Source organism: Tiliqua scincoides, chromosome 5 (assembly GCF_035046505.1).
Source record: "Tiliqua scincoides isolate rTilSci1 chromosome 5, rTilSci1.hap2, whole genome shotgun sequence".
Taxonomy (NCBI): domain Eukaryota; kingdom Metazoa; phylum Chordata; class Lepidosauria; order Squamata; family Scincidae; genus Tiliqua; species Tiliqua scincoides.
Window position 1 is genome coordinate 12,192,918 of NC_089825.1, and position 18,382 is coordinate 12,211,299.

Sequence of the window (18,382 nt, forward strand, 5' to 3'; positions counted from 1 at the left end):
GTTGCAACCCACCAAGGGAACCAGAAATGGGACATTCCCTCTTAAAGGAAGTGGCCCCAGAATGGGTCCCCAATGGCACCACAACTATTGTACATGGTAACACACCTGAGGGTAGCCTGCAGCCTCCTGGAGGTCCTGGGGCCTTGCAGCTCCCTCTGAGACCCTCCGTGCAGCTACCCTGAGCTCCGATCTGCTTTTGAAGCTCACTTGTCATAGTAGGTATGTGCAAGCTCTTGGTTTTAGAGGCAGGCTGCCTCTGATTGCCAGATGCAGGGGAGGGCACCGGGACGCAAGTTGTGTCTGTTGTCTTGTGTGTTCCCTGGGCATTTGGTGGGCCGCTGTGAGATACAGGAAGCTGGACTAGATGGTCCTTTGGCCTGATCCAGCGGGGCTCTTCTTATGTTCTTATGAGCTCATTACAGCCACACAGAGTGGTCGTAGCAGTAGTAGCAGAAGTAGAAGCAATAATAGTAGTAGAATTCAAAGATGCTCTATTGTGGCTGGAAACCGCACAGTGTTTGCCAGTCTTTTTTATTTGAAGCTGGTAAAGCACTACAGCTCCAAGTTGTAGTAGCCCTTTCCAAAGTTCTTTCTGGCTGGTTACACATCAACAAAGACTTTGACTAGAAGATCTAGTGGAAAGTCTCCCAACCACATTTCCAACGTTACCATGTGCGTAGATGAGGATCTGTGGAAATTGCAATTCCATTCAAGCCTTCTTGTCATTTTTTCCCCAGCTCTCCTCTCGCACTGATGAATCACATGATCAAGTATATCACCAGGAGGACAATCAAACATAACCATTTCAGAAAGGTAATCAGTACTCCAAAACATGCTCCTCTGCCTTTGTTCCTGCCCAGCATTCCGGAAGTGGCTTGATCAGTGTGAACAGGCAGAATTCCAATGGCTTTTTAGTTCCTGATTAATGTGATCTTTTGCCGTTGTTGTTTCTGTAACATTAACTTTTTAACCTTATTTGGCAAAAGTATTGCTGTGCAGCAAGGATAATCAAAGGCAAAATCAATCTTGCTTGCTTATGAGGGAAATTATTCACTATGCATTTGGTATTTTGAATTATTTAGAGGCTACTTTGTTTCACCACAGCTAATTGATTCAATAAATGGTATTTCAGAGGCCTCCAAAGGATACGCAACTCGAAAATGGGGATTTAAAAGGGGCTTGTGGAAACCATTACCAGGTACTTTCAGAAGTGCTCGTTTTGTAAGGCTGTTTAACTGAGCTGCCTTGCAGAACAGAAAAGAGCCAATATTTTAAATGTGTGTCCTGCAAGTGGCAAGATGAGCGACCATGTGCTTGGATATTGATGTGTCTGATATGATGTGATTCAGAACAGAAGCATCTAATCCATTTGCCCTGGTGCACATGAAGCTCTGGATGAGAAGGGGCAGCCTCATTCTTCAGGAACAGCTCCAAGTTTGTCAAGGTGGCCTCCATGGGCTTCCTTCTACCCGTGTAGGCCCTTCAAGAACTGGGGGGGGAGGGGGCTTTTACATTGGCATTGTTAGAGGGTATGCTCTTTTGGTGGTGTCGGCAGCAAGGTTCTTCCTCAATGCCCCCCAGAGGTATCTCCCACCAAGCCTATCTTTCTCTTCTCCCCCAGGGGTGATGAAAGAGCTGCAACTTTTTTTGAAGTGCTTCTCATTCGTATGGAAAATTTGCCCCAGATTTGCTGCAAAGTAGATACTTCAATTCAGCTTGCTTAGCAGGCTGCAGCCAGGAGTTGGGAAGAAGTGGACAAGAACATAACATAAGAACATAAGAACAGCCCCACTGGATCAGGCCATAGGCCCATCAAGTCCAGCTTCCTGTATCTCACAGCGGCCCACCAAATGCCCCAGGGAGCACACCAGATAGCAAGAGACCTGCATCTTGGTGCCCTCCCTTGCATCTGGCATTCTGACATAGCCCATTTCTAAAATCAGGAGGTTGCACATACACATCATGGCTTGTACCCTGTAATGGATTTTTCCTCCAGAAACTTATCCAATCCCCTTTTAAAGGCATCCAGGCCAGACGCCATCACCATATCCTGCGGCAAAGAGTTCTACAGACCAACCACACGCTGAGTAAAGAAATATTTTCTTTTGTCTGTCCTAACTCTCCCAACACTCAATTTGAGTGGATGTCCCCTGGTTCTGGTGTTATGTGAGAGTGTAAAGAGCATCTCCCTATCCACTCTGTCCATCCCCTGCATAATTTTGTATGTCTCAGTCATGTCCCCCCTCAGGCGCCTCTTTTCTAGGCTGAAGAGGCCCAAACGCCATAGCCTTTCCTCATAAGGAAGGTGCCCCAGCCCCGTAATCATCTTAGTCGCTCTCTTTTGCACCTTGTCCCACCTGGGACAACTTGAGCTCTTAACCCAGTGGTGTCCCAGAGAGACCTCTTTACATATATGTAAAGCTGTCTTGTACTGAGACAGATCTGTTGTACTGATTATTGTCTATTCTGACTGGGAGTGGCTGTCCAGAGGCAGGAATCTTTTCCATCAATAGCAATCTTGCAGTAACAGACCTGTCTGCACTGCGCCCCGGGGCAGGTCTGCCACACCCTTCTATCGCGCCATACCCTCCAGGATACTTACCGAGGTTCATGGAGCCTTGCGCGACGCTCAGCATGACTTGAAAAGCCTTCCGGGCCTTCTCGCACCATTTTAAACAATATTTTTGGTTTCCTGACAAAACTGGTTTTGCTTAAGATTGCATGAGTTGCCTCAGAAGGCTTTACGCACGCTGCCCAGCGCCATGCGGAGCTTCACCTGACTGCAGAATGGTTCCAATAGGCAGCTGAGGTGGTGGGGCAGCAACAGCAGGGCCCAGCGAGCACAGCGCCTGGGGCTTTTACACCCCCTGCCCCAGGTCCACCACTGCTACCTTGTCCATTAACTGGAGATGTCAGTGCTCTACCACTGAGCTATGGTCTCTTTCCTAAAATGAAGTGGATTCACTAATATGGTGAAAAGGTAAAGTACTCACAGTGGGAAGGCTAACCTCCACTCATAAGAACCTCACATGTGGTTGCTAAGAACGTAATATCTCTCCATGTGCTCACGTGAGAATCATTTGAGTTGGCCAGGCTCTTCCTCTAGTGCAATCCACTGCTTTCACTGCACGAAAATCCTCTCTAGAGAATCTCCAAAAGGTGCTTGTTAAGCCTCTGCTTGAAGACCTCCAGGGATTGGTTCCATTGTCGAACCACTCCTACCATTAAAATTTTTTCCTGATATTCAAACACAATCTCCCCTCCTGCAGCTTAAACCCATTAGAGTTCTGGTCTCTGTTGTACAGAGCAGCAGATAATGCATTTTTGCCCTCTTCCAGGCAATAGCCTTTTGGGTATTTGAACCACACTATCCCGTCCCCTCCCAGCCTTCTCTTCTCTTGAGTTAGTTCAACCTTTCTTCATAGGATTTCATTGCTCTCCTCTGCTCTTCGTTGCTTTTCTCTGAACCTGCTCCAGTTTGGCTGCATCCTTCTTCTAATGTGGTGTCCAGAATTGAACAGAGTAGTCTACGTGAGGTCAGCCAGCATGGAGTAAAGTGGAACCACTACTTCTCGTGGAAGCTATGATTCTGCTCATGCAACCTAAAATTGTGTTCACCTTCTTTGGAGCTACACCACACTGTTGGCTCATGTTCCTCTGCAACACTGAGATCCCTCTGAGACAGTGTTTCTAAAACTGTGGATCGGGACCCACTAGGTGGGTTATGAGCCAATATCAGGTGGGCCCCCATTCATTTCAATATTTTATTTTTAATATATTAGACTTGATGCTATAATAGTATGTGACTGCATTGGGGGAACTGTTACAGACCTGTGCTTTTAACAAGCTACTATGCATATTCTTTTAACAATGATAGTAACTGGGACTTATTCCTGGGTAAATGTGGGTAGGATTTCAATCTAGGATTGTTAAAAATGTTCCTGCTTGATGATGTCACTTCCGGTGATGACATCACTTCCAGTGGGTCCTGACAGATTCTCATTCTAAAAAGTGGGTCCCAGTGCTAAATGCGTGAGAACCACTGCTCTGAGACATTGTACTTTGAAGCCAGGTACTGCCCATTCCATCCTATCCAGCCTTTGATTCTTTTCACCTAGGTGCAGAACCTTGCATTTGTGTCTGTCGAACTTCATTTTGTTAGCTTCAGCCCAGTGCAGGTGTACCGCAGTATCAACAGGAGTTCTGTTCCTAACTCTCCCCCCCTCCCCCGTGAATACAACAAATCTGCAAATATTGGGATGCCATATAAAAAGTACAGAAAGTGAAGGAAAAAGCCAAAAAAAATAGCTGTGCCTACCAAAGTGCAGTCAAACAGCTGCATTTTCAGGGCTGCAGGCAGTTTTCAGAGCTGCCTGCAACCTTTTCCTGGTTGCACCGTGGCTCTTCCTTTCACTCAATAATCACCCCAGAATGTATCGTGATGCATTCTCTTCCTGGTCGTGATGCATTCTGGGACAACAGAGAATGAAAGGAAGAGCTTTGGCAGGACCTGGAGGAGGCTGCAAGCAGCTCAGAAGCAGTGGCATTGCTTAGGGGTGTGGGCCGCACCAGATGACGCGCACAGGGGGGTGACACCACTACTGGCCAAAATTTTTAAAATCTTGGTATTTTCAAATAATACTATCATGTTATATATCAATCGACGTGTGATTTCATGCAGAATGTAATGAAACAAACTGTGTTGAAATATCTCTATTCTATCAAAAGTTATAGCCAAAAAACCAGCTGGGCGAGGCAATTGTACATGACCACGCCCACCACCCAAGTCATTACCCCACCCACTGCATGGAAGGAAGTCCATCATAGGGGTGATGTGCTGACCTTAGCATACCAGGTGACACAAACACTAGGGGGCGCCACTGCTTGGAAGATTACCTGCAGCCCTGAAAAAGCAGCTGTTTCCCTGCACTATGGTAGGCACAGCTATTTTTCATTCAATTTCCCTACCTTTTCAAAGGGCACACAAAGTGTTTGCAGACCCATGGATGATTGAAACCAGTTACCGGATCGTCAGATACTGGGGCCCATCAGCATTTGCCCACCCATAAGACACACATGTGCATAATTCCCAAGCCACTCATTATCATGATGGGCATTTCTCTAGTACTATAAATGTTTCAAGGATGCTGTTGTTTTTCTAAGAGCAAACCTGTGAGGAAAAGCCAGACCGGCTCTTGCTGTATGGTGGAAGGCATGATGAATGGAAATGACAGTGAGAATGAATAGATGTAGTGCATATCTGCTGCTTTTTGTTTTATGGCACAACTTTGTAGCCTGGAGGGACTGGCAACAAAATGAAGCTTTTACCATTTCACTGAATAAACAGCTGCATACATTGTAGAAGCTGTCATTTGTCCTGTTTTTTTAATGGTAAGGTAGGGCTGCCGTTGTTTCCTTTCATGTTTTTTAAACCCAAAATCTTTCTTTTGTGTTGTTTTTTTTAAAGGGTATCTGTAATAATAAACTCAGAATAATAAAGTTACTGCCAAAGAACAAAGCAATCCAATCCAACTAATAAAATATAAAACTGATGAAGCCATGTATTGAGACTGATAAACCTGAACAAACAGGGAACCGGATATTTATATAAAGAATGCTCGGACAATTAATTTTTTTTAAGCATGGAAATTAAAAGTACTAAAATAATGGAGCTAAAACTATTTTCTACTTACCCCATGGTTGGCAACCTTCAGTCTCGAAAGACTATGGTATAAGCCTACAGCACCCAGTATTCCCAGGTGGTTTCCCATCCAAGTACTAACCAGGTCTGACCCTGCTTAGCTTCCGAGATCAGACGAGATCGGGCATGTGCAGGGTAACAGTTGCTGCCCTTACCCCAACCCAATAAGTATTTGTGAAAGCAAAAAGTCTTGAGTTCAAGGCTGTGTGTATAGTTCTTTAGGAGCAACTTACAGAATGCTATCATATATTGGCAATACTTTTTTTTTTCCATTGAGAGCATATAAAATCTATCAACTGAGCACCTTTCAAGTTGACTTAGGGATGACTTAGGGAGGAGTGAATTTCCCCCAGTCAGTTTCTTTATTGTATCTCTGGTTCACTGTGCTCTGTACCCTACTTTTTTATGAGCATATCTAAAATTAATTATGGAATTGGAGAATGTACAGTTTGTATATTCCATTCCTTCAGTTTATTTTTATTTTATTTATTTATTCACAAATTTATATCCCACTTTATCTCCCATGTGGGCATTTCAAGCAGCTAACAGATCATACAGATATAAACATTAAAATCTACTAAAAAAAGTATACAACCTAAAAACCTCATTAGAAGCCAGCAGCAAACATTTTTTAAAAAATGCATCCCATAAAAACAATCAGTATAAAACTTCACCATCCGTATTAAAAGTCCAAAATTCAGAAGATGAGTGTAAAAAGAAAAGTCTTTAGGCCCTGCCAGTAAGCCTCCAAGGAGAGAGTGAGAGGGAGGGAATTCCATAGGGTAGGGCAGGAGATCTGGTCTAGAGGGTTGAGCCTCCATTTGCCTGAAGATAACATCTGAAGGTCGCCAGTTCAAGGCCACCGGCACCGTGCGACCTTGAAGCAGCTGACAAGCTGAGCCGAGCTATTCCATCTGCTCTGAGCGTGGGAGGATGGAGGCCAGAATGTGCAGCCAGATGAAGAATGAAACATCTGATTGTTGTGGTTTCTTGAAAGATAGAACCTTTCTAATTGTAAAAATCCCTACGGGGATTTAAATTGCCTGCCCATGTAAACTGCCTTGAATAAAGTCCGAGGAGAAATCTGAGGACCTAGAAAGGCGGTATAGAAATACCTGTATTATTATTGTATTATAGAGTAGGCTCCCCACTGGAGAAGGCCCTACTCTTTGCTGCTTTGTATCTAGTTCCTTGTATCCCTTTCCCATCAATGTTATCAAAGTGCTGATTTTTTTAAAAACACCCAAAGAAGCATTCCAAAAGGGATCAAGAAGGCTTCATACAGAAAAGTGTGCAACAGCTAGTATAGAAAAAGTTTACCTATTGCCAAAATGCAGAAAAATTTCTGAATTCAGTCAAGAGGTTTCTTCTCAATCTTTAATCAGGATTTCTCTGGCCACAGGGTCTCTCACATGCTAATTCCAGGGAACACAGAATCTCACACTCGTTAATGTAGGTGCTAATTGGTGCGCTTCTAGAAGATTTACACTTCCCTTTTGCTGCATTTGAAAGGAGGTGGGAGAGCCTGCAATATACCCAACCAAGCAACACCAGTACAACTGCAAAGCAAGGCTCCTTGGCAATATATACATCCTGGAACGGCAGGTATCAATATTGCACTCTAACCAGGAGAATGATATGTATGGTTGCTGATGTTGGAAGACAACAGACAGATCCAAAGGGGTAAAGTAGTCCTTTACTTAGTTGATCCTAGTTCAGGAAGTGGACATTGGAGGAAGGAAGCCACGCTGGAACGAGGCTCACTCAATAAGGCCTCACAGGAACATGGGATATTTGATGGCAGCTTTAGGAGCACTAATTTTTCTTTTTTCTTTTTCTCAGCCTTTGATTAGAATTGGGGCCAGAGACAATTTCCAGATTTTGGTCCCCCCACCTACTCACTTTCTGAATCCCTTACACCAGTGGTTCTCAAAGCAGGGCATCGCGACGCCCCAGCAAGAGAGCCCTGGCCTCTGCCCCTTAACGGGTGGGGAGGGGGGAGGCAGTGACACAATCACGTTGCTGTCGAGGGGCACAGGGGCTTGCCTGGAATCACCACAACCAGCAACAGCTTCCCGGGGGTGCGGGAAGCACTGTGCCAGCCTCTGCAGGGCTCCCCAACATGCAGACACAGTACAGATAATGATCGCGACCCACTTCTGGTTTGCAATCGCAAAACCAGAAATGGGTCACAATAGTTATTTTGACTGTCCCGCATGTTGGGAAGCCCTGAGGAGTCTGGGCACTGCGCCCCCCTACAGTGATGTGATTCTGGCAATCATGTTGCTGCCCTTCCCCCCCCCCACTCAAGAACATGCAGCGGGGCTCAAACTCCTTGCGAGTTTGAGAACCACTGCCTTACACTCTTGGTTCTGCTTTAAATAACAGATCAGGAACAGCAGTGGCATTTTAGCTGCTGGAAGAGAGGAAAGAGGTCTCTGTCTCACTCTCCAGCATGCTCGTAGAGTGCTAGCACAAAATGCATCCATGGTTGTACTGAGCTGCCGTCGGCTATATGAGCCAGCTTTTTGGAGATGCGGAAGGGAATACGGCTATGCCCAAAAGGAACATGGAGGTGTTGCAATTGCCAGGCAGGATGAAGCCTCTGTTTTGGTCAAGTCTAGCATAATACTTCTGCCTTTGCCTACAGAGCAGCACTCTCTGTTTGCTCCACTACAGCTACCAACTGAAGCCACTTACTCCTAGGAACCCTAGGCTGCAATCCTACATGCACTTCCCTGGGAGTAAGTCCCATTGAACACAATGGGACTTACTTCTGTGTAGACATGCATAGGCTTGTGCTGATAGTGAGATGCCACACCCTCCAGGTCTAGATTTAGACACAGTCCAGACCTAATCAGGTGAAAAAAAATCAGGTAAAAAAAGTGCAGCACTTCCCAAACTTTGGGTTGTGACCCACTTGGTGGGTGTAATGGAAGGTCAGAAGATCATCAAGTGGATGAAGTGGTGTTGACAGCGATTCCATGTTTTGCAGCTGGTTGACAGCTCTGGGAAGGGCAGGGCTGACTCCACAGCTGTAATCAATCAAGGCCAATGGAGACTTGGATGGACACCTGAGCTTCATTTGACCTTGATGGAACTTTGAATGAGCTAAGGAGGTAGCTCACAGCTGAGTTGCATTTTGGATAATGGGACATCCAAGGATAAAAGGGAGCTTCAGAAAGAGCTACCCCACCCAGACCTATGGAACACAGATGAACTAGGACCTATGGGAGAAGGAGACTGCCAGGATTCTGCTGGAGAGGATACAGAGGAGGGACTCTGCTGAAGAAGACTGGACTGTGCTTTGGGAGATTGAGCTGGAGTGGACTTGGACTGGAGGCTTCAGACCTTGCCCACTAAGTTGAGTTGAGTTTTGGGGAGGGAAAGCCTCTGGACAAGAGGAAGTTCAGGGAGTGTCTGTGTTTGTAGCAATAAATTACTGTTAATTACTCAAACTGATAAGGAGTTCTAGTCCTTCTTTTGCACACCATAGCTGCTGTCCTGGGGGTGGGGGTGGGAAAGAGGGTGTTAATTAGCCAAAAAGTGGGCATTGGGAGACAGAATAATTTTTGGGATGAGACAGTGGGTCACAACCCAATGCTGAGGTGGGTCGCAGGTTGAGCTCACCTGCCTGCACTTGTGTCCTTTTGACTCCAAATTGCAGCCAAACAAGCACAACCAGATGCCACTTCAGGTTGTGACCCACTTCTGGCAGCTGCTGACATCACGCTGGCCTGGAATGGCCTCCAGAGGCCTGCGAGGGCCTCAGAAATGGCTTCAGTGACTCTGCAGAGTCACTTCCAGTTTCACAAATACATCCAGAAATGACTCGGAAGTCACTGCTGAAGCCGTTTCTGAGAGCCACGGTGACCTCTGGAGGGCAATCGGGGCTGACGCAATGTTGGGGTGTCTGCTGGAGGTGGGTTGTGATGCCAGCCCCATCACAGGTGAGGTGGGTCGCATCCCCAGTAAGTTTGAGAACTCCAACCAAAGTGGATGGAAGGGAAGCTGCTGGTATATACTCGTACATGCAAGTGAGTATCATAAGAATAACCACTCGGAAAGGCAGTGGAAAGTTTGATGTAAGTCCCTGTTACAATAGGCTGGCTTTCAAAACAAGAAGCCAGACTGGCCTCTAGCTGGCCTGAGGCTACAGCAGAAACATGTTATCTACCATCTCCTCTCCTCAAATCTTCCCCCTGCAGAGATGTTCCCTGAGGAAAAAGAAACAAAGTGGACCCACCAATCTTTCGGAGGTTGGCGGTTCTGCCTCATTCCTATTTCCCATCCCTGTGCTTCTAACAGCGAGCAACGCAGGGCCCAAACTAGTCCTGCAGCTGTTTTCTTTAACTCCAAGCCCTTTCCTTTTGTTTCCAAAGCAATTCCCTCCACTGCAAAGTGTTCCCAGCAACTTGCTCGACATTGCCGGGAGGAATTTGTGTTTGTATTGTGTGCCAGACAAACAGCACTGTGATTGTATCTGTGCCTGGTGGACAAAGAGCAAAAGTAAACGTTAGAATGTTCTCTCTCTTCCCCCTCCCTTGTGTTATTCGGCTCTTCTATATTTGAAAGTATTAACATGCCTTAAAGAAATGTTAGATGCTACCCTAAGCTCCCAATTACATGTGCGTATGTGTCTCAGGTGTTGAATGTGGAGACAATAAGAACTTAGAGGTTTATATATGGTATACTACAGCTCAGTGGTTCTCAAACATTTCAGCTCCGGGACAATCTGTCGGGACCCACCAAAAGTGATTACATTTGTCTGGAAGTGATGTCATGGCCAGGAGTGACCTCATCAAGCAGGAAAATTTTTAACACCCCCATATGACAAAATCAAATCAATTAAGTAAATTAAAAATTTACAATAAGGTAAAAAATTTATTTGACATAAAGAACCCTCCTAATTTTCCCAAGCAGTTGCTGATTTTTTTTTTTTAAACCCAAACATCCCAAAGGCTGCAATCCTACCCACGCTTACCCAGGAGTAAGTCCCATTGTCTATCATTGTTAAAACCATATACATGGTAGCCTGTTCAAAGTACAGATCAGTAACATTTCCCCAAATGCAGTCACATGCCATGGTAGCATCAAGTCTGTTAAAAATTAAATACACATTGAGATGAATGAGGACCCACCTGAAATTGGCTCGCAACCCACCTAGTGGGTTTCGATCCATATTTTGAGAAACGCTGCTACAGCTTAATGATGGCAAACAGAATGAAGAGGGAGTGTCAAAATTGTATACCAAATAGCATCCATTGGAGCAGAGGTGGCAAAATTCTGTATTCTAACCAATAAGACTTTTAACTGGGTTAACTGTGCCTAAGACTCATTCTCCTCTTCTCCAAAGTCACCAGAATGTGCCCCCCTCCCCCCCATATATCGCGCAGAGGAGAAAAAACAAGTGGGTCCTTGATGGCTACCAACAGTTACAGATTTCACTTCTTGGAGTCTGTCTCCAAAGTAGGAGCATCTTTTCAAAGGATGACAAACCCTTATTGGTATGGCTTGGAGCTAATTGGCGTGGCTTGTAAAACCTTTTTGATTTTGGATGGAGGCAATTGATCCCAATTTATATCTTAAGCTAAGTGGGTTATAGATGGGTTTTATAGATGGGTAATAGATGGGATGAAAGCTGGTGCTGCATGGTGGCTTAGGTAGTTTCATGGGGTGATTGGGGTGTGACTCGGGATAAGCGGAAAAACATCCCCTTGCCCTGAGTTGCCTTCCAGCTGGCAGCTACCTTGCACTGGATACAGCGCAGGCCACTCAACCTGTCTGCTCCAGTGCAAATTAGGGTTGGGCTGTTAATAACTCAGTAACTAGAATACCTAATAACTAGTTACTAAGAGGGTTTATTTATGTGTCAATCCCCAAGTGCAAGGAAAAAAAAATCTTTATTAAGAAGAATATGTTTCTTCTGTGTTTTTTTTTTTTATGAGACATTTAGTTTTGCCCTGAAATAGCATTTGATTTTCTGATCAAAACCATCAACTAGAGAAAAAGATCAGCAGCTGAACTTGGCCCTGTAGCTACTCCAAGATACCTCAAAAGCCTGCTACAAACAAAAAAGAAACTAACAAGCAAACACTTTGCAGCTGGAGTTGAAGAAGCAAATATGTCAGAAGGGCTCAGAGAAAAGTGGGAACCAGCCATTGCAGATATTTATGCCAGGCTAGTGTTGTAACCAAGTACTGATTATAGGATTAGGAGCAGTTAGCAATGGGTTAGCACATTTAAGAAGTGTTGCTTTCAGAACCTTTGGAAGATGTCATTGAGCAGAGGAGAAAGCCCAGGGCATAGAAGACTTGACTAAGGTTGCAATCCAATGCACACTTTCCTGGGAGCAGGCTCCATTGGACCCAATGGGATTTACTTCTGAGTACACCTGCATAGCTTATGCTGTGAAGTTGGGTAGGCATCTTTTTGGAGCTAATCCAACAAGCATCTACACCTTTGACATTCACCTGCTAATTGAAAAACAATCACAGGTATCAAAAAGAATGCTGAATGGTTTCTGTTGAAGGGCGAAATTGACCCAAGTCTGGGCCATTGTTCTGCAGTGGAGAGGGGGCCAAGAAATTGTCTTATTTTAGCATCTCTGGTAGGATATCTGGAAATCTTGCCCAACAGCAGAGAATTTTCCTGTAAAAGGGGTGCGGGCAATCAAAGGAACTAGGTGCTTACAGCAAAAGATTTGGCTGATAATTTCAAATCAATATGTAGCCTTCAGCTTTCCTTGCCTGTGCAAGCTGGTATTGGGCACCTTTCATCTCTGGACCCATTTCAGAAAGGTTATCACAGATCTGGAAAAGGGGCAGGGAAGGCTGAAAAAAGCCTCAAACGCTTTCACCTTCCCTGTTAAGGAAGGTGATCCAAGCCCCTGCTCATTCTAAGGGCAGTCAGAATGAACAGGGGCTTGGAGCACCTTCCCTAACAGGGAAGGTGAAAGTGTTTGAAGCTTTTTTCAGTTCAGGAAAAAGACAAAGAAAGAATGAGATGTTAGAGATTTGTAGAAGTAATCACAGTGTGGAGAAAGCAGATAGAGAGAGGAGATTCTTCTTCATACACTATAAATTAATGGAATTTGCTTCCTTTGATTATGATCATAAGTTGTGGTGATGATCATTTTATATGCACTGCCTTGAAAGCAGTGGCATATGGTGGCGGGGGGGTGGCGGCTCTGGGTGCCAGGCTATAAGAGGGATCTGAGTGGTCAACCCAAGATGCAGGGGTGTGTGTGTGTGAGAGAGAGAGAGGGGGGGAGAGGGAGAGGGAGGGGGAGGGGGAGGAGGCAGGCTGTTGGAGGGATCTGAGAGCCTGCCTCAAGATGCAGATGGGGGTGACCCATATATATGGTATGCCACTGCTTATTCTCAAGCAGTTTCCACATGCGCTGCCTCCGACGCATTCTCGGCATCACCTGGCAGGACAAAGTTCCTAACAACACAGTCCTGGAACGTGCTGGAATCCCTAGCATGTATGCACTGCTGAAACAGAGACGCCTGCGTTGGCTCGGTCATGTCGTGAGAATGGATAATGGCTGGATCCCAAAGGATCTCCTCTATGGAGAACTCGTGCAAGGAAAGCGCCCTACAGGTAGACCACAGCTGCGATACAAGGACATCTGCAAAGGGATCTGAAGGCCTTAGGAATGGACCTCAACAAGTGGGAAACCCTGGCCTCTGAGCGGCCCGCTTGGAGGCAGGCTGTGCAGCATGGCCTTTCCCAGTTTGAAGAGACACTTGGCCAACAGTCTGAGGCTAAGAGGCAAAGAAGGAAGGCCCATAGCCAGGGAGACAGACCAGGGACAGACTGCACTTGCTCCTGGTGTGGAAGGGATTGTCACTCCCGGATTGGCCTTTTCAGCCACACTAGACGCTGTTCCAGAACCACCTTTCAGAGCGCGATACCATAGTCTTCCGAGACTGAAGGTTGCCAATATATATTCTCAAGCAGTAACATACTAAGAGATCGCAGGTGCCAAACGACTTTGGTATGCCACTGCTTGGGACTAAGCCCCATTCAACACAATGGGACTTACTTTTGGGGGAACAAATCCATGAAATAGAAAAGGTCGATCAATGGCTATTAGCCATCATGGCTATATTCTTTCATATTTCATGCAGGCCAGGCCTGATCCTCAAAATAAAAAAAAAAGTGGCATTAGCATTGCTGCGATCCACCTGAGCAGGGCCTATGAGAGGGGGTGCAGGGGCTACATTGAACCTGAGGTCAAAAAGAGGGCCCAGAAGCCAAAGGGGAGGAGCCTATATTGTGTGAAGACTAATATTCACATTTGAAGGGAAGGGGCCCAAAAGAAATTGCTTTCAGTGCCCCTGCACCTGAGGGTAGGTCATGACGCATTTCTGATGAAGACCTCTGCAGTACATGTCTTCACAAGTCTTAGTGGTCAGCTGTCAGCACTTGCTGAGAAGAGCTTCTATAAGAAGCCTGAATCCATAATCAAAATCCAACTGGCTGGTTGTGCATGAGCCCCCAACAGCAAAAAAGTCCCCCTACGTGTCAGTTAAACCTTTTAATTTCTAGAAACTTTTTTCCTCTATAGGACACAGGTAGTATCTTGTTTACCATGCCACTTGCCTCCGTCCTATTTAGTATCCCTTGGGATCAGCAAAATTATCCCTTCAGGGAATTCATTTTACAAATCTCTCTCTCTCTCTCTCTCTCTCTCTCTCTCTCTCTCTCTCTCTTCATAAATCATTACATTTATTTGTGCAAATAGTTGGCTCATGAGAAAGAACTGCCAGCAAGCAAATGTTCGCAGAGATCTATCCAGCCATATTGGATTGCCCACCACTGCTTTCTGAAAAATGCATTTAAAAATCAGGCAAAATATCAGGTCTCCTTATGCGTAGGCATGTAGAATAGGACTTGGCTAGTGCAAAAAGGGATCTCATGGGACATTTGTGTCCCCTCTGGACTTTATTAAAATATGTGATTAGTTTTCTTACTGATCACTCACCTGGCTGTCGAAGGCCAATCCGGGTCGTAATTATATGTTGAAAAATCAGTAGCTTACCGTAGCAGTTGGTCTCGAATGGACATTTCTTTTCTTCTTTGACAAACGTCAAAGGCCTACTAGATGCCCCAAGGGCAACCGAGTTGAGCACATGGCACACAGCAGAATATGAGTGATGAGAACACTAAAGACAGAGCCTGATGGGTACTGGGAATGACCCCCTTCTGACTGCAAGGGAAGCAGATTCAGGGTGGTGGAATTACTTTTTTAATTGCTCTCCCAACTAATGGCAAATGTCCTAATGAGATCATAACCATTACACTTTTCTTTCATCTGTTCTTGCATAATTTGTTTATAGGGGGAGCTGCTTGCTGTCGGAAGACAAATTTTAAATGCTGTGTAATTACAAAATTGAATAAAATGAGAGTAGAAGCAGTCCGTTTGTCAGAATGCTTTATTGCTTGAGACTGGTGCCAGATTAAAGGATGCTGAAGGGTTGTGACTATAGCCTGAGATCCCACTCTGATTTCTGTTTTGGGACCACGGTATTTTACTGGTGTGTCCAATAAAACTGTGTTCTGTCAAGTAAGTCCCCTAAAATCTCTATATTCTACTAGGTTCTAGTCATGACTCTGAGACTAGATACCTCTATATTTCTGTAATCCATAAGTAATCAATGCCTGGGTTGTATAGTGGTTCGGCTTTTGGGTTAGTAGCCAGGTGAGTCAGCTTCAAATCCCATTCACCCATGATGTTCACTGATCTTGAGCAAGCAACTATTTGTCAGCCTAACCTACCTTCCAGGGCTGTTTTGAGGATAAAAATTGGGTGGCCACCCCAAGTTCCTTGGAAGAATGGATAAAAACATGACTGATGTCCAATCAGATTCCATAAACTGCCAGGGTTCATCCTTGACATGCCAGATTCCATCCTCCTCTCATGCCCTGAAAAAATTCCTCTACAGTCAATCCCAACCCATGAAACTTACTTCACCTTCACTGTTCCCTCTTGTTGCATGACATATTTGTGTATACATGTTCATGATGTTGGGTGCATGCCAGGCAAGTATGGTCAAGAACAGTCTCATATTGTTTTGCTGGGACTGGTGGCAAGAAAAAAGCCAAACCTTGGGTCCCTGGAGAAATCCCCTTCATTGCTTTTTCTGGCTAGTTCAGTCATGACCTAGTCATACCTTGTTTGGTCAGCAAATTCAAACCTGTAAACAAGGTCACATCATGGAAGCCTCCTGACTTTAAGGTCAACATTAGTGATCCCAAAAGGAGTACCTTCAACAGACTATTATGATGGTGAAGGTGCTGGAGAACATGTCCTTTGAAGACAGGTTTGAAGGTGTTGGGTATGTTTAGTTTTGAGAAAAGATGGTTAAGAGAGGACATGATATCTATCTATTAATATCTAGGGGCTGTCATGTGGAAGACAGAAGAGATTTGTTTTCTGTTTCTCCAAGCCAGGGGAAGGACCACAACAAATGGATTTAAATGATAAACAAGGGATATTTTGATTAGATCAGTGGTTCTCAGATGTTTAGCACCGGGAGCCACTTCTTTAGAATGAGAATCTCTCAGGACCCACCGGAAGTGATGTCATGACCTGGGGTGACATCATCAAGCAGGAAAATTTTTAACAATCTTAGGCTGCAATCCTACCCACACATACCCAGGAGTAAGTCCCATTTACTATCATTGTTAAAGCATATACAGAGTAGCTTGTTAAAAGTACAGGTCTGTAACATTTCCCCAAATGCAGTCACATACCATGGTAGCATCAAGTCTAATATATTACAAATAAAATATTGAAATGAATAGGGACCCACCTGAAATGGGCTAACAACCCACCTAGTGGGTCCCTACCCACAGTTTGAGAAACACTGGATTAAATGTTAGGAAGAATATTATGATAGTATGAAACTATTCTTCAGTAGAACAGTCTGCTTCAGAAGGTGGTAGACTCTCCATCATTGGAGGTCTTAAACAGATGCTGGATAGCCACCTAATCAGGGATGTTATGGCTATTGGCAGGGGTTGGAGTCAATCATCTTGTTGGTCCCTTCCAACTGAGTGATTCTGACCCTGGCTTCTCTGCTCCTTCCGCTGGTTGTCGCTGCTCACTGCATCCCTTTGATCAAGTTTTCTTTGTGTCCATCTACCTGAGTTCAGGGAATTTCATCTGCCTGTTTGTATCTTACCCAATTTTCCCCATCTGGTTTAATTCAATTTTTTTATGGATTGTTAATCAACTAGTTATCATTTGAGTCTTGCCTGCTGAGTAATTCAGTGGGTTGTCCTGTCTGATAGCTCTTGCAGATGCTCGTGTGGTTTCGATTTCAAGTAAGAACTCCTGGGGTTCAGTGCTGTTCTGGGAGGGGTTCTTCCTACATGGCTCCCCTCTGCTTGGTGTCTGTAGACTGGGGTGGGGGCAGCAGATAGAAACTACCAGATTTCCCTCCATTCTGCTATTGACTCAGTAAAAAGGGGAAACAGGAAGGGGTGAGTGAAGGCTACCCACTAGATGCTACTCCCATCAGACAGCTTGCTTTCTCCTAGACTGCAAAGTTAACTGACTCCAGGAACAAGGAGAATCCTCTTTTTGGTCAGGTAAAAATCCCTGCTTCCTTTCCCGGTGGCCACGGATTGATGCTCTGTACTTGCAGATCCTGTGCTGCCTTGAACAACTGGTGAATTGAGGCCTATGACCTCATCTGCTGATGCAATTGTGGCCGTCAGAAAGAAATAACCGGTGAGAAGGAAGCCTGTTTTGGCGCAGGGGCCTTTACATCCTCTTAGCAGCTGTCCATGTATATTTGTGTTGGGGCTGAGTTCTAACGGCTGCCTCCACCATACTCCCTGAAGCCTGTCTTGGCATCCAATCCAGAATGCCAGGGGAATGGCTGGCAAGGCTTTCCCATAGCAGGTAGCCAAGCCATTATGCCAGGCCCAGACACTTGCCTGGGAGGAAAGTGCACAACTTTATGGAGCTAGAAAGCCGTGGCACTTGGTTCTCTCAGTGACAGAAGCGATAATGAGATGTTTGGGCACCGTCACTCAGGTTCTATTCCAAAGCCAAGTCCTGGGGTGTTCATTTGCATCGCCGTAGAGCGCTGCGTCTTCGGCTGCTTTATGCAATTCCATTAATAATGCAAAGTAGTAGAACATTTTGTAAGTTGCTTAAAATTCCGTGAATGACTATTTCTCTCTTGGTCTCCCTCCCCTCCGTTCCTTTCAGTTCCTGGATCTATCTCAGCAGGATCAAACACAAATTGTGCGTTTCCTTTCATTCATATTTGCACAGCTTGGGGAATTGATTTTTCATGCTTTCGGTCAGAGAGCCGAGTTAAAGTGAATATATTAAAGTTTACAAATATCTGTAAAATTATGTAGGCGCCATTTATGGTAATGCTGCATCGTTAATTTCCAAACTTAAAGAGCTCTGCAGAGGAGTCTGAATTGCATTTGCCACTGAAGGGGAGAGTGCAGGGGCAGGCGGAAGTGTTGCTGTCATTTCAGATTGCGGTCTGTTAAAAAATGCTAATTAAAGCAGCGGGTCATATCTTGCAATGTCAAAAATGATGTGACGTTGCCTTGCCTCGGAAACAATAATGCGGCGGTTTGCTACATAAGTACAGACCTGATGGCTGCCAAGAAAGGAAGGGGAACTACATGCTGACACGATTT

At 45.1% G+C, this 18,382-nt stretch overlaps 1 pseudogene; it reads right to left on the bottom strand.

Annotated features, from left to right (window-relative positions):
* Window positions 1–5,734: 5,734 nt before the first annotated feature.
* On the bottom strand, window positions 5,735–5,851 carry LOC136655037 (5S ribosomal RNA; annotated as a pseudogene).
* Window positions 5,852–18,382: the final 12,531 nt, after the last annotated feature.